Below are 23,710 nucleotides of genomic sequence, written 5' to 3'. Positions count from 1 at the left end.
GCTTTGTGCTTTTCTGTTTGTGCAGGGCAGCAGCACTGCCAAGAGACAGAAGAGAGTCCCTCAACGTTGCTGCTTTAGGGTTTGAAGCTTGCTTTGCCACACTTTGGTCCTAAATCATGTTCTATTTTCCCTTTTTTCAGATTTTATACCCGGGACACAGGAGGAGGAGGAGCGTGGGGTGGCTGGACCTCCTGCCCTGCGCAGGCGGATACAGATACAAGATGGTGAGCGTGCATGAACTGTTCCTTTCGAGCCATGGCTGCAGGGCAATGTCTGTGTGCAATAACTGTGTGCTTCCTTTTCATTTTTGTGCTCCCCTGGCATTGTTCTGAGTCTTGGTTTAACATGTGAGCAAGAAAGGCCACCATGGGCAAACAAACAATAACCATGTGCTCCCCTGGCATTGTTCTGAGTCTTGGTTTAACAATATGTAACCAAGAAAGGCCACCATGTGCACCAGGGTGGGTTTTGACTGTCTCGTTGTTACTAACAGTTCTGTTTCTCTTTTTTTGCCAACAGAGGTCCTTTCAGAAGACGACGAGCCAGCTGGCTCACCACCCAGGGGCGCTCTCCCGGCTGAGGAGAGGCTGGCCAGGGAACGCGGCAGGCTGCGGCGCGTCTCCGTCCTGACTAGTGTGGGAGAAAGGATCCTGGAGCACTGCCAGGAGGAGTCCAGGCGTGCCGCTGCTGCAGACCACGCGATGCTCTCCCTCGTGGCCCAGGAGGGCAAAAAATTCCGTGCCATCCTTAGAGACTCGAACAACTCACTACGCGAAAGCGTGGAGGAAGTTCGAATGATAAGGAGGCTGATGGAGAGGGCGGTCGCGGTTATGGAGGCGGCCACCCCTCCTCAGATTACAGTGCACGTCCCCCCCCCAACCCACACCCCCCCCACCACCTCCAGCACCCCCCCACCCCCCCCACCACCTCCAGCACCCACCCCACCCACCCCCTCTCAGAATGCCGCGACCCAAACGAGAAGGAGGACTGTTCTCGGGAAGAGAGTCGTTAAACCCGCGGACAAGTTCTCCCCCTCCTAGTTTGGGCCATTTTGTCTGTTTATCTGTGTTTGCTGTTTTCTGTTCAATAAAGTTAATGTTTTTGACTCTGTCTCTGTGTACCCTCTCTAGTGATTGTGCCTATTCTGGGTTGTGTGGGTTGGAGGTTGGAGGGTGTTTTAAAGGTTTAAGGTGTTTTAGGAGTTTGGGGTGAAAGGTGTGCGAGTGTAAGGAGTCACACTGGAGTCTTTTCAGGAAATTTACAACAACATTTTATTTTCAGAAACAGTTCAACAGGGGAAAAAAACAAGGGAATGTAACTTGGACCCCCCCACCACCACCACCACCCTCCAAGAAAGCCAACTTTTTTTTAACAAATTCAAATATTTAACAGGGATAGAAAAATGGGCAAAGTAACTGGGAACCCCCCCAACACCCCCCACCCCAAAACACAAAAAGAAAACAAAACTTAGGTCCCACCGCTCCCCTCCCCAGCCCCTTCCAGCTCCCTCACTCTCCTGCACAACCGTCCCACGGTCCCCCGCACTTTGCGGCGGAAGAGGTCTTCGTCCTCCTTCTTCTTAACTGTGTGGGGAGGGAGAAAAAGTACACATTAGTGCCAGACATATTTTCCAATTTTTTTAGTTTACATGCATACACTTTTTGGTGGCCTTAGCCACAGTGTGAGAAGAATTGGGCAGTGGGGAACATAACCTACGTTCTTCCGCCTCCCTCTGCTGCCTTTGCTGCTCTAACTCCCCTTTCAGGTCTGCCACTTCAGCCTCTAAGGCAGTCACCCTGGCCTCCATGGCACGCAGCCTTGCCTCCATAGTTTCTGCTATGGAAATCAAACAAAGAATTTAATAGCACTTAAAATGGAAGCATCACAGCAGGCTCCCATATTGCTCCATGGGGGAACACACACATGGGTCTCCCGCACAGACATAAAACTCTCACCTGCAGCCTGTCCTGAGGTGGAAGGTCCCTCTTCCTCCCCCTCCTCAAGCTCAGGTGCTTTGGCCATCTTGGATGGTGATTGTGTGGCTGGGCAAAGAAAAAGAGCAATCATAATTAAAAGCACACAAACCAGAGATGAAACACAGCTGGTAGACACACCACAGTTAGAGTCAAAGCGCATAACCAAAGTGGTTCTACACAGTACTGGCGGGCTAAGTCAGAGGGGGTTGACAGCATCTAAGTACTTTCTCGAATTTCATTGGGGACAGTAGGGGAAAGAGGCAGCTAGTCATGCCATGCATGTTTAAGGGCAAAACACAACGAGGGCAGCACTTACCCATATGCCTCCTCATTTCCAGGGGGGGCTTCCCAGCCTTCTCCCATATTTTCACCATCTGGTCGTGGAAGACCGTCCTCCCGCTTGGCTGCGGGACCCCCCCCCCCACTGTTCCAGACTGTTGAGGAAGTCCAGCTTCACTCGCTTAAATTTTGTCCGGACCTGCTCCCAGGTCCGGACATAGCCCCTCTCCCTCAGCTTTGATGCCAACACCAGGTAAGCACCCTTGGTGTGGCAGTGGGTGCTGGCCATAAGGCGGCCAACACTTTTCGATTGGAGCACCAGCTCCAGAAGTGCCTCAGCCTCGGCGCGCTGCCAGAAGGAGCCCTTCCGTGGCTTCGGCATCTTCGGAATGACGGTTAGGGAACGAACGTACGTTGCTCCGATCGACCACCCCTATTTTAAATGTATCAAAGCTGCCCACCAATAAAATTATTCATTGGAACATAAGTGGATTGATCCTCCGGTTTGACAGGGGTCGCCAATACTTCCTGGCTACCCGCCTCCCCGAACTTTCCCCGTTCAGCGCTTCCGTATTGTGTGTGTCAATTTCAGTGGGGAGTTAGCATTTAGGGCTGTCAAAGTGCTTTTGGACCAGAGAATCCCCGTTTTTTTGCTGGCAAAGTACACAAACCGCACAAGACAAGGTTAAACAAAGAACACAAAACTTTATTCAACAACAGAGTGGGAAAAACAATTAAACACGCCTCCTGTTTCTGTAGATGTGGGTGGCTATGGCGTCCCGAACCTTGCACCCCTCAGCATAGATCCTTTTTCTCCTTGCTTCAGGGATGTCTTGAGTGTCCTCAAGGACCACAGGATCAGGTTCATCCACAGGGAAGGGGATGTTATGTCCCTTGTCCTCGCATATGTTGTGCAAAATGACACACGCGATGATCAGCGGAGTCACATTGTCTATATGCACATGGAGTCGGGACATCAGGCAACGGAACCGGGACTTCAGACGTCCAAAGGCACGCTCCACTACATTCCTTGCCCGGGAGTGACTGAGGTTGTAGTGGCTCTGGACGTCTGTCCTTGGCCGCTTGTAGGGAGTCATGAGCCAGCGTCGTAATGGGTAGGCTCCGTCACCGAGCACCAACGCCGGCACACGCACGCCCTCAATGGTGGCGGTGGGGTTTCCTGGAACAAAGACCCCTTCGTCCATGGCTTTCCTGAGGTTCGATTCCCTGAAAACAAGGGCATCATGCCTCCTGCCACTCCAACCCACCTCGGCATCGATAAACCGGCCGGAGAAGTCCACAGTTCCTTGCAGGAGAACAGAACAAAATTCCTTCCTGTTACCGTACTCCTTTATGCTTCCCCCGGGGGCACGGATAGGGATGTGGCTTCCATCGACGGCCGCAAAACAATGCGGGAATCCAAGCCTGGCAAACCCGTCCATACTCTGGAATAAGGGAAAGAAAAGAATATAAGCCATGGCATGTCAGCGTGGGGTGTATCGCGTCTTCATTGCTGACCTGTCAAACAAGAAAAAAAATTTAAAGGGCAAAGGGGATCGAATGACACTCACCGCTCCAAGCCGGTCTCCGAGGCACACGACTTTGCTGAACAATTCCGCCTCCATGGCGAGGCAGAACTCCTTAAGGATATCGCCAACCGTAGTGACTCCGAGTCCGAATTGCTGGGCTACTGTCCGGAAGTACTGAGGGGTTGCCAAGTACCACAATGCGACCGCCACCCTTTTTTCCACTGGCACGGGGCGCCGCATGCCAGTGACTTGCCTCTCCATGCGTCCACGTAGAGCCTCCACGAGTTCAAAAAATGTCCCCCTAGACATTCTAAAGTTGGCTATCCAGTGGTCATCATCCCAGCGAGCCCACACAAAATTTTCCCACCAGTCAGAGGATCTTTCGTCCGCCCAGAACCGGGGGGGGAACCGGACCTCTGCCAGAGCTTGCCAGTGCCTCTTTGCCGCCATGGTTGCCCGTTGAGAACGTCTTGTGCTGCTGGTCATCGCTCTGGCAATACGTTCTCGGTATTCCTCTGAAGCAGCCCTCCTATGCTGCACAGTGGTGCGGATACGCTGGACCACCGCAATCATCTGAGCCAACAATTGAACAATAATCCTCTCCATTTCAACGTTAACCTGTGCTGCGGGCAGTAGGCTACGCAAACAAAGAGAGGCCGACCGCGTGTCTGCCCAGGTGCATATAAGCAGGTAACCTGTGGGCGTGTACTGTGGGCGGGGATTAACCAATCAAACATATCAATGCATCAACCTCTGGTTCATAGAAAACAATAGAAAACACGTTCCAAGGGCGCCAATGATCGGACGATAACGCGTTGCTACGGGGTTTCCTGGGTTTTTTTTAAAAAAAGGGAACCCCGACAAGTCCGGCTTTAGGGTCGAGGTCAAAGGTGTGCCTGCAGTTTGATTGACGGGCACGGGAGGCCAGAAGCGCTAAAAAGGGACCTCCTTTGTAGCGAAAAGACGGAGAACCGGAAGCCTGTGGGTTACGAAAGTGACGAGAAGTGAAAGTGCTAAATTCCGCAAAAACCGCAGCTGTGCGTTACGGGCACAGCTAGTTACATTTCGCTAGTTGAAGTAGCGATTTCGCTAACAGCAACCAAATAGCAACTTTGAGCTCTGTGCGAAATGGCCCTGAGAGTTATCGACAGTAAAGGGTCCCCTGCAGCTGAAGATCTGTTTTTGAAAAAGAAATCCGAGCCATAATACTGAAATATGGCTGTGGATATTTAAAAGAGATCAGCAACAAAAATCCAAAGAAACCAAGTTTTGTAGAACATAGTTCTACAGGCCAAGCTTGGTGTAGTAGGTAAGAGTGGCAGCCTCCAATCTGGGTTTGATTCCTCACTCCTCTACATGGAGCCAGCTGAGAGTTCTTGGGTGGGTCACAGTCCTGTTAGAGATGTCCTCACAGAGCAATTCTGTCAGAGCTCCCTCAGCCCTACCTACTTCACAAGGAGTCTGTTGTGAGGAGAGGAAGGGAAGGAGATTGTGAGCCACTTTGAGACACCCTTGAGTAGTGAAAAGCGTGTATAAAAACAAACTCTTCTTCTTCTACTTATCTTGCTTCTGAGCATACAAATATACTTTTTTTCAACCTTTATGGTCACAAAGATTTGTATTGTTGCTGCTGACTAACACAAAGCTATTTTCCCCCATGTTATATTTTCACTTGCCTTGATAGTTGATTTAAGCTATCTGATTCCAACTGAATGAGCATCCTGGAATGAGTACAAAGCCCTCCTCCAATTGCACTTTTCAAGAGGGGGCAAAATTCAGTTATGGGGACAAACAGTGTTCCCTGGAAGTTGGTTTGCTATGACTTCTATCTTTTCAAATCGAAGAATCCGGAATAAACTTCCAAGGAATCCTTCTGGAGCCAAGTTTGAAAACCGCTAACTTAATCATACTGATCTCTTCCCTTGACTCATGAAGAGGAAAGGCTTAACTGTGATGTCAGAATTCTGTTCCAAAAACCCAGATGCCAGTTGGGAGGGGGTGTGGCACTTCAGATGTGGACATCAAACTTGAGTTTTGTTCAGTGGGACGTTTCAGCTTTCGTGAAACCAGAGTGGCGTTCTTGACATGGCTTGAAAAAGTGGCCATTGTTTTCAATTTGGTGGGTCATGATGCAGCTGGAACGGCTCTGCTTTTCTTTGTAATAATGCCTTTCATCTCGTATTCCAGATTATTTATCTCTCTACATTTTTTGTTTGTAGCATTCCCTTTTTTCCTTCTCTTTTACCTCCTTTCCCATCATTTTGACGTCATTTCCTTGACAGATTCTTCACTGCCCTGAACCCCGATAGACCTTAACATTTGCATTTTGTTTTGCTTTACATCTCAGTGGTCCCTTGTAAGATCCAATTTGCATATATATGCACATATCTGTGTATTTTTGCTAGCTCCTCTGCTGTGGCAGCCTCACTGTCCTACTGTCAGTGTAAAAACCATGTCGGAAGCCTCGAGTGAAGCTGGTCCACTGGAGTGTGCAGTAAGTTGAATTGCCATTGCTTCCCGCTGTTCCTGTGATAGATAGTACCATAAAATGAATGTGATGTGGTTATTAGGCTGTGATTCGGTTCATACTGAGCTGTATTGATTGGTGTTGGTTCAGTGCTTGCTACCCATTTTATCAATTGACCTTCTAGACTGCATTCCTTCTTGGCTTTCTCTTTACCTCTAATGCTGCTTTATTGCCACTTTTGCAGATCTCTCGTCGGTGTTTGGCTGATTTCTTACAGTTCTTCTGTAGGCTATTGTCTTCTTTTCTGCTACACTGAACGACTTCTCTAATGAGCTTCTATTTCCACATATCCATCTGCACTGATTTTGTTATCCAGTCATTTGTTTAGATCTTCATCTCGAATTTTCCCGATTAGTCAATTTCATCATCGGCCCATGGTTCCAAAACATTTACAGGTCTTAGCGGGAAAGGTTAGGGGGTGGGTGGGAAAGGTTACTTGTTTGTTCATGACAGTCCTGATAACTGATAGCATCATTTATGAATGCAGGAACAAGGCTTGCATTGCATCGAAAGCCGTGCTGAGTGACCCCTGTGCCTTGAGCTTATGTTGGGAATCATGGCTGTAGTTCAGGGATTTTTAAAGCATCGAGGTGGAAACATGCTTCATTATTTATCAGCATTTGCTGTGTATTATTGCTTTGTCATCTGCAAGACTCTTAGGAGGATCAGGAGATGCAAAACATTTTCCCATCAAGTGAATCTGACTTTGGAACAGGCATTGTATTGTTCTCTTTTCCCCTCCCTCTCTTTGGAGGGGAGGCACAATTGACATGTTTCTTTTTATCAGAAGCCATAGTGACAGGGGCCAAATTGTATTGTTATTCAGTAGTCAGCCAAAAAGAAAACGAGCAGTCGGTCCAGTGTTAAGTTGCTGGAATATGTCAGGGGAAAAACGCCTTGCAGAAGTTGAATGGATCAGCAACGAACATTCTGAGCCAAAGAGGGACTACAGGGCCAGCACAATCTTTCCTTTCACAAATGGAAAAGTTGCTTTGAGTCAGAGGTTTCAGGTTTAATGCTCATGTCATCTATGAAACCAATCTCTGCTCTTTGGGAAGCCATTATAATCCTGGCCTCATTCACCCTTTGCCATCATATGGTTAATAATACTATCTATCTATCTATCTATCTATCTATCTATCTATCTATCTATCTATCTATCTATCTATCTATCTATCTATCTATCTATCTATCTATCTATCTATCTATCTATCTATCTATCTATCTATCTATCTATCTATCTATCTATCTATCTATCTATCTATCTATCTATCTATCTATCTATCTATCTATTATAACCTACCTGTTGTGTAAGGATGGTGGAGAAGATGCCTCTAAAGTGCCCTGAACACTTATGAAGTAACAAGAAGCTAATGTTATGGCTTGGGTCACAGGTAATGCAAAATAAACGTCTCAAAGCAAATTGACTACCAAACTATTTATGGTTCAATTGGGCCCTTCAATTGGGAATCGGAAGCTGGATTGTGTTCACACTGGTTCAGCGTTATGTATAAAAGAGCGATCCTCCCACTGACATTCCACACCCAGCCCACAGAGGGTGGCAAAAGTAGTCGGAAAACGAAATCCCTCTTGCTCTCATTCAGCTCTTCAGAGCACCAGGGATCTTCTTGCCCTTGGACGTGAGTATACAGCTTGACATCATGGAGTCCATGGGTCAGATGCATGCATGACACTTCCGGTTCACAGCTGAACTTCAGCTGCTTAAAAATGCTGCTGGGGCCCAATCACGATTGGTGTTTTTGTCACTTGAAAAGGAACACGGGGGCAGGGAGGGGGGCAAGAACACTTGCTACATAGGGGGTCTGATCAGGCTTTCATGGAGGATTAAATACAAAGAAGTACCGCAGGAAACAGGAAATGCCTGTAGGAGAAGGCTACCAAGTTAATTTTAAAAAGCCAATCAAAACCTTTTATCTTCTTTGGAGTACAATCAGAACAATCTCCGGATTTATTTCATTTTAAAGGATCTTTCCTCAGAGGCTAGGACATTAATTTATTTTTCGATTTATATCCCGCCCCTCCTGGTGGGCTGGCTCGGTGTAGCTTCTAACATTGTTTCATAAAAACATATGTAATAAGTAAAACATACATGCTTTAAAAAGCATCATATTTATCAATTTATATAAGTCAGTTAACTTCTTGAACTCTTTAAAGTGCCTTCATGATCTCTAGACTTACCAATTCGTTGAGGAATAACCTTCTCCCTCTCTCTGAGCCCCCAGCCTCAAGTGGAGTCTAAAAGCATGCTTCTGATCCTTGAAAATGAAATAAATCCAGAAGAGAAGAAGGTTTGAGATTTTTTGTGTTAATTAGCCTTCTCATACAGGTGTCCCCTATTTTCTTGTATTCATGTAGGGTTGGGAAATACCTGGAGATTGTGGGGGCACAGCCTGAGAAGGGTGGGGTTTGAGGAGAGGATGGACTTCAATGGGGTATAGAGTTCACCTTCCAGAGTAATTTTTTTTCTCTTGGTGAACTGTTATCTGGAGAACCATTGTAATTCCAGGGGCTCTCCAGACACCATCTGAAGACTGGCAACCTTACTTTCACATTTTAAAATGGCCTGAGCTCAGCTTATTTAGGTTATCACTGCTCAGAGATGCTGGGTTACTCAAAGTGGGCTCTTAGTTAAGAACTCCTAATCCAACATGCAGTTTAGAAGAGGGTGGTACTGAACTGGCTTTCTGAAGCCACAAGTTCCCTTGGAAATAATGCTGCCAATCCCAAGGTATGGCATGAGATCTCTCAGAATTATAACTGATCTCCAGGTTACAGAGATCCATCCCCTTGGAGAAACTGGCAACTTTGGAGTGTTGACACTATGGCATTATACCCGGCTGAAATCCCTTCCCTCCCAAATCTCCCCAAGTTCCACCCCAGAGCTCTAAGAAATGGAGACAGCTAAATGGCATTTTCATTTCACTATTCTTTCAAGACCTTTGCTGCTTTTTTGGCCCTAAAATGACATAGTATAGGGTTCATGACTTCTTAGGAGGCCTGCCATTTAACTGGAAGGCATCTGACCCCAATACTGAACTGATCACTGTTGAAGGAAGAAGAAGCGGTAGGGTTTTTTATACCCCTCTTTTCACTATCTGAAGGAGTTCCAAAGCAGCTTCCAAATGACTTTCTCTTCCTCTCCTCACAATGGTCACCCTGTGAAGTAGGTGGGGCTGTGACTGTTTCCGCACTGCTAATTTTGTTCGGATTTGCATTTTTACAGGACTGACTTTTCTGTTCTTTTCAGCATTAAAATCTGCCTTTCCAGTCCCAGTCCCAAATTGCCCTCTGACTTACCACACATTTAAAAATTCCCAGTTACAGCAATTTCATTTGTCAAGGCAGAATCTATTTCAGGGCTGCCCAATAGGGAAAGACATGCATTTGGATTTTTCACAAGCCTGCCATCTTGAGTCATTTGTGCACTCCCTTTTCCTCAACATCCTCTCTTCCTCCCCCCTCCCTTCCAAAAATGTATCTTTTTAAAAAAAGAGGTGATCACATTACAACGCTGTTTCTAAGTACATTAAAGAAAAGCAGTCTTGCTCAGCAGTGTTGTAACACAATAACCTAGGTTTAAAAAAAATTACATTCAGTACACTTTGGGGAGAAAGGGGGGAGGCTACTGAAGGCATAGAATGGTGGAATTAAGGGGCACAATGAAAAGAAAGGCGCAAGCAGGCGCCATTTTGCCACAAAAATGAAAAGGGGAAGGGAGCAAAGCATGATGGAAGGCTGCCTCTATCAGACTCAGATGCAGAAAGCATATTGCATATTTCAGTCTGGGAAACAAGGGGAGGAAAGCCGAAATGCAGAATTCCTAGAGTTGACTCGCAGTATCCGAGGGAAATCCAAAGTGAGGCTAAAACAAGGTATGTCTCCTAATGTGGAAACCATCTCAGAGAACTCCAAGAGAACAGTTCTAAGACAACTATGACCGGCCTGTTATCCAGTGGGGAGTGTATTTATTTTAGATTTATATATTGCACTCCCTTGTGGCTCAGTTTGCAAATCAAACTGGGTCCTCCAGATTTTAGGTCCCTGCTCTTAACAACTACACCAAGCTGGCTCTCAAGAGTGCTTTGCATATAGTCAGATGCATTCTCTTATTTTACATGTTTCAGAATTCAACCCTTGCTAAGTTTGAACAAAACTTATTTTTAAAAGCCCTATTCCATTTGAACCTGAATTTATTTAAAGACTTCTTTACATCTGTGAATCCTGTATAGGTCATTAGCTTTGACAGTCAGACTCAAAACAGAATATAGGAAAGGTCCCATCAGCACCAAGTGGAAAAGTAATAATATTATGACACGCCCAAGAATAGAAGATGTCTGTGAATGCATGCTCCAATGACATTCTTGTTTCCTAGCATCATTATTTATATTTTCATACCTGAAGGCCCCTGAGTGTCATTGAGAAGTGCTTCTTATCTAACATTCTCCTATTAAAATATATTTATATTAATTGTGTTGACATTATTAAGAACCTGCAGAGATGATCTTCCAGCTTGTATTCTGTGCTTTGTTCTTTGCTCCTCTTCCTAGTGAGCTAGCAAAACTTAGAGTCCTTGGTATAAACTGCACGGAGCTTTTATTCCAACCCCAGGTCGATTCAGTCCCTGCCGTCTACACAGAATGTGATTTCCGTTTGGATTTTGGGCAATTTAAATTTTCCTTCTGCAGCAAGAAGGATTGATCCGGAGTGACCCTACCTTTCTTGTGCGATATCTTAGAGTGCTTTTAACCCTCAATATTTTTCAAATCCGGATTGGGAAAGCAAGCTCCGTGGTAGAGAACCTCTGATAGGCCACACCTGCTCATGTGTCAAACTTACCTTAAAGGAGAAGCCCCTAATTTCTCTCAACTTCTGTCGGTCCTGGATTTTTTCTCCCTTTTCTGCCTTTTTCGATCCTCTCCCCCCCCCCTCCAAGAAAAGAAAGAGGCTCCCTGCTTGGCTCCTCTCCTCCCCCCCTTCAAGAAAACAAAGAACGAGGCTTGGCTCCCCCCCCCTTCTGAACTACCCGAACCACATGCAGAACACTTTCCTGTTTCAATGGGGAGGGTGGGGGAGAGGAAGACCTGAGTTCAAAGCAATCTGGGCAGAGTCTGCACTTACTTTGTTTATTCCATTGTTATTCCATTATTCCATTGTTGAATTCAGATCGATTTGAACTTGAGTCTTCCTCCCCCCCCCCATTGAAACAGGAAAGTCTTCTGCATGTGGTTAGGGAGGCTCAGAAGAGGGGGGGGGGAGAGGCAAATGGAGACTCTTTCTTAGTTTTCTTGAAGGGGGGGAGAGGATCGAAGAAGTCAGAGGAGGAAGGAAAAATCCATACTTTTCTGAAAGGGGGGGGAGAGGATCGAAGAAGGCAGAAAAAAATTAAAGACTGACAGAAGTTGAGAGAAATTAGAGGCTTTTCCTTTAAGACAAGGTTGTCACATGACCACCTGTGGCCAATCACGGGTCCTCTACCACGGAGGAGAGCCCAGATTCAAAACAGCCTTTAAATATTGAGGATTAAAAGCACTCTAAGATATCACACAATAAAGGTAGGGTCACTCCAGATCAATCCTTCTTGCTGCAGAAGGAAAATTTAAATCGCCCCAAATCAAAATGGAAATCGCATTCTGTGTAGAGGGTAGGGACTGAATCAACCTGGGGTTGGAATAAAAGCTCCATGCAGTTTACACCCTGGATTCAACAGGATTGACAATGGAATAAACAAAGTAAGTGCAGACTCTGCCCAGGATTCATTCTGCACACATCAAATAATGCCCTTTCAATGCGCTTTAGAAGCAGATTTTCCTATTTCACAAAGGAAAACTCAACTGCAAAAATACACTGAAAGTGCATTATCCACTGTCTGCAGAATAAGGTCAGGTAGGATGGGGCTTTTTTGGAAGGCAACATTTAGGTGTGTGTGTGTGTGTGGGGGGGTGTTTGTGTGTGTTGCGAGTCCCTTGTTTGCATCTCAGGAAATGCACAGGTATTCCTCACAGGCTTTTATACAATAAAATCAGAGTCCAGTAGCAACAAACATTTATTCAAGGTGTGAGCTTTCCAGTGGAAGCATCTTCCTCAGACTCACTCAAAAAGCTCACGCCTTGAATAAATCTTTGTTAGTCTTAAAGGTGCTACTGTACTCTGATTTTATTGTGCTACTTCAGACCAACACGGCTGCTCATTTGAATCTAGGCTTTTATACAGAGAGGGGTTGTTTGAACACATGAACCTGCCTTCTACTGAAACAGGCCCTTGGTATATCAAGATCAGTACTGCCAATTCAGACTGGTAGCAGCTCTCCAGGGGCCCAGGCTGAGGTCCTTCCTAAAAAAAACTAGAATGTTTACAAGTATTAATATTTGACTTTAGGAAGAAGTATCTAGGGTGCATTTTGTCTGCATTTTGAGTTTAAATATGCAAGACTGGAGGAAAGCACCAGGCTGCTTAAAAGAATAAAATAATGTTATTTTGAAGAGAAACAACTTTGTATAGAAGGAGGTGAGAGAGAGTCCTTCTATTTAACTGTCTGTTGTCTTCATTCCGTCTGTCTTGGAATCAAGCAGGAGGGAAGGGTGCTCAAAGGAGCAGGAAATCTCATACTGAACCTATCAAGTCACTGGAGGGGATTATTTGAAAAACATCAGGAAGATCCTGTTGGAACTATGCTCCATACACATCTCGGACCCCCCCCCCACACGAATATTCTTCATATCCTTTTGGATCATGCATGCTACAAATTTTGCATATTTCAACACTTTACTAGACCTGTGGAGAATGTTCCAGCACCCTTCTACCTTTAAAAGAAAAAATGGTCAGTTTTAAAGAGAAAACAACACACACTGTCAAATGAACTCTTACCAGTATATTCTTAGTTTTAAAAAAAAATCAAGCTGCTGTTAACTGAGGAAGGGAAAAAACGTCTGTAAAGTGTCTGCTTTTACTCACATCCCCCCCCCCCACAAAGTGTGTGCAAAAGATCAGGAAATAGGCTTTGATGATGAATGGTCAAATTTTCAAGAACCATCTCGCCCAACACCTCACTTCATTACGTTTGTTCATAAAAGTCATTAAGGAGACAAATAGCATTTTTCTGACCTCGGGGTTTCTGCAGCTCTTGGTCACAGAATGATGGCTTTCTACAGTATCTCTGCCAGTGGATTACAAACAACAACAACAACAATAACAACACAGCAACCAAACAAATAGGCTGAACAGTAGGGGAACATTTGGTGGATATTGGGGGCGGGGGGAGAGAAGAGAGAAAAAGAACCTAATATGAGACACTGGGAAGTTCACATCATTATTCTGCAACTATAGGTCAATGATTGAGATGAAAGACTGCTACATGCTAATGTAAAAATATCCCTTCAATATGCATTTTTAAAAATATTATTTTGCTTGGTTGCTTGGTACAGTATAAATGTATATAAGCCCACAGGATGTCTGTTACTATCCCTGTTGGTTTTAAAACTGTAATAGTACTAAAAATATACCTGCGTATAGCAAAGAAAGATCCTGAGAGGAGTGATTCATTCTTAGGAAGGACCTATGATGTGTTCACCAGTAATGAGATTTTCCTAAGGCCTCAGATGCCAGAACTACAATAATATTACTCCCTGGGATTCTCTACATGATCCACTTCCACATGGTCATGTGAATTTGGCGCTATCTATCTATCATATGGGATGTTTGTAATTTAGCCAGGAGATCCTAAAATTGTCTGGTTGCCAAGCAAGGGATATTTGGAGGTGGTTTGCCATTGCCGAACCTGCAAAGATATTCCTTCCAAGTGCCAGCCAAGGCCAACCCTGCTTAGCTTCTGAGACCTAATGGAATAGGGCCTACTTAGCCTATCCAGTTTGTTTAATCTTGGTGGTAATGGATGCTGTATACAGGGTTGCCAGTCCCCCACTGAAGACGTAGGATACTCTGCCCCTGGGCAGTGGGCAGGGCTTTCCAGGAGAAGGGGGGAAGACTAGGGCTGATTCTGCACTTACTTTGTTTATTCCATTGTGGATCCTGCTGAATTCAGATCGATTTGAACTTGGGTCTTCCTCTATCTCCCCCCCTCCATTGAAATAGAAAAGTGTTCTGCACATGATTAGGGAAGCTCAGAAGGGGGGGAGCCAAATGCAGCAGGAGCCTCTTTCTTTTCTTGAAGGGGGGGAAAGGATTGGAGATAGCAGAGGAGGGGGAAAAACAAGAGGCAAATCTCTGCAGAGAGAAGTTAGGGCTCCTCCTTTAAGAGAAACCTTGCAGGTTGGGAACGAGGAAGATTTTAGATGCGTTGGAGGCTCGAGGCAGCTAGTTAGTTCGGGACAAGTAGAGAGCTACACTTTTAGTCATAATGCTTTTTCAAATATTTGGGGGTTATATCCACTCCAGGATATTGCGGGGGAAAGGTAGGGTCACTCCGGATCAATCCTGCTTGTGGCAGAGGGAAAATTTAAATCACCCAAAATCAAAATGGAAATAGCATTCAGTATAGACAGCAGGGACTGAATTGACCTGGGATTGGAATAAAAGCTCCGTGCAGATTCAGCCCAGGCTATGTTGCTGGCAATGTGGCAGTCTCACTTCCTTCCTGTACCGGAATTGACATCATCACTTTGGTGCCATCCAGGGTAACGCTCTAGTATTTGGGCAAAAACACTCTGGTAGAAGCCATTTTTCACTGTTCTTGCCCAAATGGCAGAGCAGCACTGGGACATTCCAAGGTGATGACATTGCTTTTAGTATACCCTAGAAGTAACATCACCATACCACCAGCAACATAGCCTGGGCCTCCCTCTGGCCTCTATTAAGCCTCCCCCCCGTCCCTTGCCAATTGCCAGGAGGGACCTGGAGACCTCAATTGTACAGAGCCATGTCTAATCTACATTTCATGACTGAAAACCAGAGCTAGACATCTTGTCCAGTCTTCCTAGGCCAATCATTAGGTTGTCAGACTTGCTGAAGATAACAAAGAAACCCATCTCATTAGCATTCTCCACTCTTGATCAGTATGCTGTTCATTAACGAAACTGGAATCTCTTTCACTGGTATCAGAGCAGACTGAAAGTTCACATGGTGGCTAATTATATTTTGCTTTTTTAATATAAGAAGGCAAGATAGAAGTGCATAAATTGGGAGAGAGAGGAATGAGACTAACACTGATTAATATTCATAATGAGAAAGGTGACAAGAAGTCAGGTCCTCAGATAGGCAGTAGATGAGAAATTGTTTTTAATCATAATACTTTTGGGCTTAGTCACTTGTATGGTTGCTTAAAGCTATGCTGAGCTTTAGGAAATACCCCCGGCTTAAACTCAGAGTGAAAACTGTAGTTCTTGTCTTTGCTGCTGTACACAGTTGTTCAGGTAAGAGTATGAAATTTTCCAAAGGATAATCATAGAAATCCATCTTTGTGTGACCAATAGAAAATGAAACAACAAGAGCTTATCAGTAAAAGAGACCAGCGCTGTGTAACGGAGAAAGCAATGGGCATTTTTATTCACACTTTAACAAGGGAATGTCATTGTGGACCTCGATTTCTAATTTCCTCTTCTGATTATCCATTCCCCCCCCCCATTGTCTTTTGCTCAGGTAAAAACCCTTGCATGCATTACAGGAGAAGTTGATGAAAGAATCCCAGCAAAAACAGTGACATTTCTCAGAGCACACATGTTGAGTCTCGCAAAACCTCATGTAAGCATAATATGAGGATAAGCATCTATGACCGATTGTGCATGGGGTGGAAAGTCTGGGCTGGTGGTGATGGGGCAGCAGAGCCAATCCCAATTATGCACAATGTGGCCGCCATCCTGGCTGCCTCCCAGCCCTGGCCCTATTCAGGGCCTCAGATGGCATGCGGTAAGGGAACACACGGATACTTCTGCATTTCCTGTGTTGCTGCAGTTGCCATCCGCGTCCCTGCTGGGCTAGCTCTGTGCATAATGGAAGAGCCAGGCCTAGGGTTGGGCGCTTCAGTGTCCAAAGCGGCCACTCGTGCCCGAAGTAGCCAGCGCCGCATCGAGGGGGGAGGGGAGGGGAGGGGAGGTGCGGGCAATTATGCGCTGGTCGGCACACTCATGCAGCTCTGGCTCTTCCATGGGGTGCTGGCTGTTTCAGGCACGAGTGGCCGCTTTGGACACTGAAGCGCCCAACCCTAGTGGCCCAGCTCCTCCCCCAACCTACGTTGCCCCTGCAGGGACACCGACCACCCTGGCGCAGCCACTGTCAAGCATAATTGGTCTATGTATTTTAAAAACAATTCAGATCTTTCCCAGGACATTTTCATACCTATAAACAAGCGCCCCATTGGAAAAAGAAGCAACTTTCAAAATATATTTGGAAGGTTCTTCTGCTCAAACAAAACATCCAGATTTTGATGACATTTGGAACATTTCTCAGAATTCCTTTCCCCTCATAATGGCTCTCTTGAAGCTTATGGAATGGAGGCGGCTTTGGTGGGTGATCTCCATTTGAATGCAGACAAGGGGGGTACCTGTTGGCTGCTCTTAGTGCTTTTATCAGCAGCCCCTGACACTGGGAACCCTGATACCTTGTTGAGGCACTTGGAGATAGAAGCATTAAGAAGGGATTAATGGAAGTGTTTTGAATTGGTTTATTTAAACAATTCCTTATGGATTAGATTCAGAGGGCTACAACTGGAGACCAGTTGCCAGGAGACCAGAGGGGAATTTATCCTGTGGGGCTTCACAGGGATCAGTCATATTCCCCGTATGATTTAATCTCTGTGTCAGGCCCCCAGGGAGAAATCATTTGAAGCGGTTGTCATCAATATGCTGAAAACACTCGGGTCTGTATTTCCTTATCCAAATCCCGTCAATGATACTACAAAGTCCTAAGCCACTTGATTATTTAGTAGTCAGTGATTGGGTCCATGTGAAGATATTTGTTATCATCTGCAAAGCCTTTATTGGCCTTGGACCCACCTACCTAAAGGACACTCCTGTCATTAGGCTTGCCAGCACTGGGTTATATCTGGAAATTTGGGATAGTGGGGGGTTCTTTTGCATGAAATATATGCAATCGGCACCACATCATATACAATTATTTATTGATCAGAAAGGTGCATACAGAGTGACCACCTTAGTACAACGGTATCTAACCAGGGCTGACAGTGATATAGATGCCTCTTCTGTTCCCACGCAGTCCTTTGTACATTTCTACAATTTCCACTGCATCCTTTTCATTACATGAGAATATGTAATATATGTCTGGAGCTATGTGTTTTATGTATGGTAATAATGCATGCCTGACTGTTGACCACTGAAGAAGGCTGTAGCACCAAAACACATTTGCTCTAGGCCATTTGGTACATTTGTTATTTTTAGAATTGATTTGATAGTGAGGCTGTCATTGAGGACTTAAAGTGTTTTTAACTTGCATTGTAAATAAATACATAGATTTTTGTATATTTAATTTTTTCATTTTTCTATGCATTGCACTTAATATCAGGCTGCGTGTCTATATTTCTTTAACCTTTTTTGGTTTCTTGATTCCAAATTTTTTGGGTTAAGCATTTTCTCCTTTTTTCCCCTTGGGATTTTGAGGGCGGAGCCGGGGTACATTTTATCCATGTAGTACAATCTAGCATGGGTTCCAGTCACCAAAACATAGAATTTTTTTTTAAACCCTCCTTTTCATCCTTACATTGAGATTTATTTGAAAGATTCATAAAGGTAAAGGTAAAGGTATCCCCTGTGCAAGCACCGGGTCATGTCTGACTCTTGGGGTGACGCCCTCTAGCGTTTTCATGGCAGACTCAACACGGGGAAGCTTGCCAGTGCCTTCCCCAGTCATTACCGTTTACCCCCCCGCAGGCTGGGTACTCATTTTACCGACCTTGGAAGGTCGACTTCTGACTCCGGTGTCTGGTGCAGGGCATTGCTACCACAGGGTTTTCTCAAGGCACTTTGGACGGGTTTAAAAACGAAGAAGCCACAATTGTCTCTTCATTGTCGCAAGGCTTTTTTTTTTTTTTTTTTTTTGCCATTCTTCTTTTGGAAAAGAAAATGCATCTTTTGTGAGTGCTTGATGCTGCATCAGACCTGAAAATGTTATGCTGCTGGTTTTTAAATGACATTCTAATACATTTGAATGTATAATTAAATATTTATGATATTCTTGACAATAGCTCTGCATATTTACACATATTCTGGTTTCTTTTTTGGGGGGGGGGTCCTCAACCTTTTAAGTTACCTTTCTCACACAGAGTTAGCTCTTCCCCTTTCTTTGGTTGCACTTATCTCCGGGTAGCTAGGGATGTCTAGTTTGTTTCCCTAAACAAACAAACAAACAACCAAATCAATCAATCTAGATCTGGTTTTTTTTCAGGCTCCACTACAACAAATTGCAATTTCCTTTTAATTGGATCATGCTTAATCACAGCAACCCGAAAAGATTTGGGTTGAGATTCAGGTGATTTGGTGGTTTCCCTTACGCTTCCCTCCCTTCAGAAGGCAGGGGAGTGAAAGGGAGCCCTGAAATGGCTGCCAGCCATTTGAAGTGATCAGCCTGAATGGCCCGCCAGTCAATTTTTCAGTTTAAATGACCCTCAGCCATTTAATCCCTTGCTTTTGAAAAATGAAAGGGACCACTGGGATGGCTTGCAACCATTCTGCCTTATAGCAGTAAGGCTGAAATAGCTTGGAAGGGGGAGGGAATTAAAGGGAGCCCTGCAGTAGCTGTTGGTTTGGGGGGCAGTTCAATCCCCCCACCCGCCATACAGCTCAAGCTGATCTGGGGAGAGAAGCCTGTTTCCAGACAAGATGGTTTTCAGGTTGTGAAGGGTTGCATGATGCCAATGCCCCTCCCCCCAGTATAGTCCAATGAAGTCCCAGGGAGAGAGACCTCCCCCACAGCCCAACAAACAGCGATCCTGCTGAAAACCTTCTCTTGGTGGGAACAGCTCCAAGGCAATCAAATGGACATCTAGGTCCCTTTAAAGGCCTCAAAGCCAAATCAGTTTGAGAAACCTGAATCACCCGAACCTGTATTGGTATATCGATACTGGGTTTCTAGGTTTCCAATATAATTTGGGGTTTGGATCCATGCAACCTGAAATAAACCAATTTTTTAAATCAGTGCACCTCCCTGCTTGTATCTGTCCTTTTACTGGAGCAGCTATGATGGAATGTCTACGGGGAAAGGTGGTCCTAGGAGTAGGGCAATGGAGCAAGTTCATGGAAAGCACTTTTGCAACCTTCCCCTTGCAAGACCAGCCGTTCCCAGGGGGATGCACTCAGTGTGGGGGTGTGCATTATGCAACTGGAAAGAGTGGCTTTTCAGGAAACAGTGACAAAAGTGGCAACAAACTGTTCTTCGTTCACATGTCTTTGAGATCCAAGCCTGCATTGGCTATCATTCTTATTATGCAGCTGTGGAGAGAACTTCTTCTGCACCCAATGTTATCTGCCTAGCAAAAGGAAACCGGTCACGGCAGCTGATTTTTAACAATGGTGAGGGAAATAAGGGGGAGAGAATGAGAGAGAAGCCGAGCGTATTTCGATCTCCTCCTTAGCTTCATTTTCTCCCTCCTGATAAGACTCCCAGTGTCTTTGTAACCTGGTGTTTTTCACCGTGTAAAAGGGGTACGGCTCTTAGCTGTGTGACAGTCCAGTCCCTTTTATCCACCCCATCTTCAAGATCAGATCACTAATTCATGTACAGAATGAGACAAGTGCCAAATTATGATAATACTACAAAGAGAAGATTCGCAGACACCTGTCATCTTGATGAAAGCAGCACCATCAGCTGACCTTTGCCAGTTCAAGGCCAATAATGAGACAAGTCAGGCAGGAAGAGCACCAAGCGCCGGCTCCATTAACGTTAGCTGTGTGCGCCCTCAGAACTGCCGTGTCTCCTGTCAATTAGTGTGGGCAAACCAGGGACTGCTGATTACCAGAGACATGGAATAGTGAGCTGCAGCTACCTTTACTTCTACACCCTGCTGCATTTTAATTAGCTGCGGTTCCCCTGACTGTTCCTTCAGAGCTTCATTACTGCTATCTTGAAGAAAATTCAAGGCAGCCTTTTGTTTTTTTTTGTTTTTTGTTTAAAGAGAGGAAAGATTTCACATCATTAATGAGGAGAAACATCGACCCCATAACAATGGAGTTTGATGGTCGCCCTCTGTGCATTGTGAGGAGGGAGAAAGAGGGTTTCCAGCATTTTAAAGGTCTGAGTCCTGCAGGAAGAGTGTCATAACAACAGAACAGGCTGAGCTCACAGGGCGTTGGGCTGAAAGTGTGACCACCCCTCCCCAAATGACCATTGATGGGCTTAAAGGGGGTGGGGAGGGGAGGGGCACGTGCACAGGTGGGCACGTACACAGCTGTGCTTCCTCAGAGCCATTTTGGTGTAGTGGTTAGGAGTGCAGACTTCTAAGCTGGCGAGCCGGGTTCGATTCTGCACTCCCCCATAAGCTGGGTGACCTTGGGCTTGCCACGGCACTGATAAAACTGTTCTGACCGAGCAGTGATATCAGGGCTCTCTCAGCCTTACCCCACCTCACAAGGTGTCTGTTGTGGGGAGAGGAATCTGAAAGCGAATATAAGCCACTTTGAGACTCCTTTGGGGAGAGAAAAGCGGCATATAAGAACCAACTCTTCTTTTAACCATATTCTGATGAATGTGCCAATTCTGAGGTTTCTCAAAGCGTCAAGGATGTTTCAGGGGTTTCTCAATGGTAAGAAAGTTGAGAAAGGCCACTCTAACCAGGCTGGTCTTTGCTGTTTCTGCATAGTTTTTCATAATGTCATAATTTTCATAAAGTAATAATTGACTCATAAGAAAATTAAACCCACAAGATGTTTTAAGCGTTTTTCTTTTCATTTACTTTTACCAGAGTTCAAATCATCTCCCGTATTTCATTTTTTCATCACTATTTTTGGTAAAGATTTTTCACTTCGCAGACTTAATTATGTAATTACACATCAGTCCAAAATCTGTTTCAGAGCAGCCATTTTAATCTATTGGGTACCTAAAACAGTCTTTAAAAACTGCCTAATTACATAATTACAATACCTGATAGACTAGCATAACAAGCACAGAGAGCATCTTTGGGGCTGGAAGCGAAGCCCTGTGGTCTTTTGAGTATATAATACCTGTTAGAAAAATAGCTTTGCCATTATGTAGTTAGATGATATTTTGTATTGCAGAGGAGCAATTACTGGCTATGTGATAAAGACTCCCTTTCCCCATTTGCTTAAATTAAATACATTTATGAGCCATGCTTTAGCACTGTGAAATGAAACACACATTTGATTAGTATTAAATATGTGACACAGAATTTCACAAGCTTCAAGAAATCCATAGCTTCTTAAAAGGACTGGTATTTTGAGCTTGTGTAGAATAATGGTTAAGAGCGTGAGCTGTGAGCCAGGAAATCCTAAGGGCAATTTTCACCCTCCTTAGGATCTCATTACGTGACCTTGGATAAGCCACCAGGTCTGTGTCTTCTCCCTCTCCTTCAGTATGGGTTACTGAGATAATACACATGACTGGCTTGAAATACTTAGACACGTGACCTTCTGTGACCTTCTGTAAAATGGACTAAGCTCAATGGCAGAGCAGGAAATATTAAAGGAGGCCTAAATTGGTTAGAGATGTAAAAATTCCAGAATTTTTGAAGCCCTGTAATGAAACAGAAATTTTGGGGAAAATGGAAATATATACCAAGTTTCTTATCAACCTTAAACTTCTATGACTAATGTAATGACATAAAAAGCATCATTTATAGCTTAGTATTACTTCTTTGGGAGGGAAGGCACCATGGTATAGCCCAGCTAAGCAGGATAAAGACTTGGAAGGGAGACCACAGAGGAAGACTCTGCAGAGGAAGACAATACAAAGTTCCTCTGCTTCTGATTTGCGTTGTAAGCTTGCTGGGGTTGGCATAAATTAGTGGTGACTTGATGACATTCCGCACACACACCCTGCTTCATTTTCTATAAGAAAAATAGCAAGTACACCCAGTACTTGAGAAACTGCAAATACTTACAAACTGCTGTACCCAATGCCACCATACCACATATATCTTTAATTTTTGCTATCTGAGAGGCAGGAAAGAAAACGAATTTGACGGTAAACACAAGAAAGTGTATTGTTTGGAAAAGACCCTCTATGAGAGGGTCGGAATAGGTAGGTAGTAATATATCTATCCTGGCTGGCAACCACTGCTTCCTACTGGTGCAGTGCCCCACTGGCCAGTGGAAGGGGGGGAATTACAAAAGCACCTTTGGCTTGATGGTCTGATTTCACCTTGGGGGGAAATCCAGAAGAGACATTATGCTTCTCCTGGAATTGGTGGAAACTCTATGGTTCTAATGCAGCATTTTGCTGGGATTCCTAGATAGGCATGATAGCTTTTCCCAGTTTTCCCCAGAAGTGATGTCACAGCATTGTGTCTCTAGTAACCAGCCCTTGTCCCCGTCTCCTGACTCCTGCCTGTTGCAAGCCATTGGCTGGCAATCTTACAGGTAGGACTGCCAATGTGTTTGGATGTTAAGGTAAACTTCATAACACTGAAAATATTGAAATCTGTAATAATGTATTATCATTGAGCACATTTTAGTATATTACCTGTATATTATTCACATTTACGCAATGAACACTGCCTGCCTTTTTACTGTCCTCATCAGACAGTCCAGAAAATGGAAGGCTGCCAGCTAGGTAGTCAATCACTGCCTTTAGCTCTGCATGGTGAGCAGTTAAGTCCTTCCCTAAAAACACAGGTACATGGGGCATTTTCTAGGTTCGTTTATACCAGGGTCAATTATGCACTGGGCTTTCCTCTGGTTTAGAAATTCATTCAGCACAGTTTTTTTTTTAATCTGCACTTCATGCTGCTTTCTGCTCAGGTGCATTTGGCCTCCCTCCCCCATCTGCACAATTTCCCCAGCATTCAGGCTGCACCACTGAGTCATTCCATCTCCCCCCCCCCACCCCAGGATATCTGAGAGTGAATTTCCTCAGTTTTGTTTGAGAAATGCGCACCTGTCACACAGTCTTTCTAGAGCAGACACCATTCCTCCATCAGATTTCCTCCTCCCTCCCAGGACGGGTTTCTCCCACCAGCACTGCACTGTAGTTTCTGCTTGTTGATCAGTTTCAGGTGGGGGCTGCCTTTGAAATTGTAAGGAGAGATTCTTGAAGCATGTTTCATTTCCGTGCCGTCATTTTAGTGGAAGGCTTTCTTGCCTTCATTTTGTCTCATTCTTTTTGATTTATAAACCCCCTTAAGTCTTGTGAGAATCGGGGTTCAGAGTTAGTGTCAGAACTGAAAACAAGCCATACTAGCCATATAACAGCAAGAATTCTCCAGTACTGGCTCCTGGGTGGCATCATTGGCCAAGCTTTGGGCT

The 23,710-nt window shown here is 44.9% G+C and overlaps 1 long non-coding RNA gene across 1 annotated transcript; it reads right to left on the bottom strand.

Annotated features, from left to right (window-relative positions):
* Positions 1-1,499: 1,499 nt before the first annotated feature.
* On the bottom strand, positions 1,500-1,996 carry LOC143844266 (uncharacterized). The gene is made up of 3 exons (XR_013233904.1): positions 1,956-1,996; positions 1,717-1,836; positions 1,500-1,583 (listed from the first exon to the last, which is right to left on the bottom strand). It is a non-coding gene; the product is annotated as an uncharacterized LOC143844266 (long non-coding RNA).
* Positions 1,997-23,710: the final 21,714 nt, after the last annotated feature.

Source organism: Paroedura picta, chromosome 9 (genome assembly GCF_049243985.1).
Source record: "Paroedura picta isolate Pp20150507F chromosome 9, Ppicta_v3.0, whole genome shotgun sequence".
Taxonomy (NCBI): domain Eukaryota; kingdom Metazoa; phylum Chordata; class Lepidosauria; order Squamata; family Gekkonidae; genus Paroedura; species Paroedura picta.
Note: the sequence above shows the minus strand (reverse complement) of the source record. Positions and strands in the feature narration are given on the sequence as shown.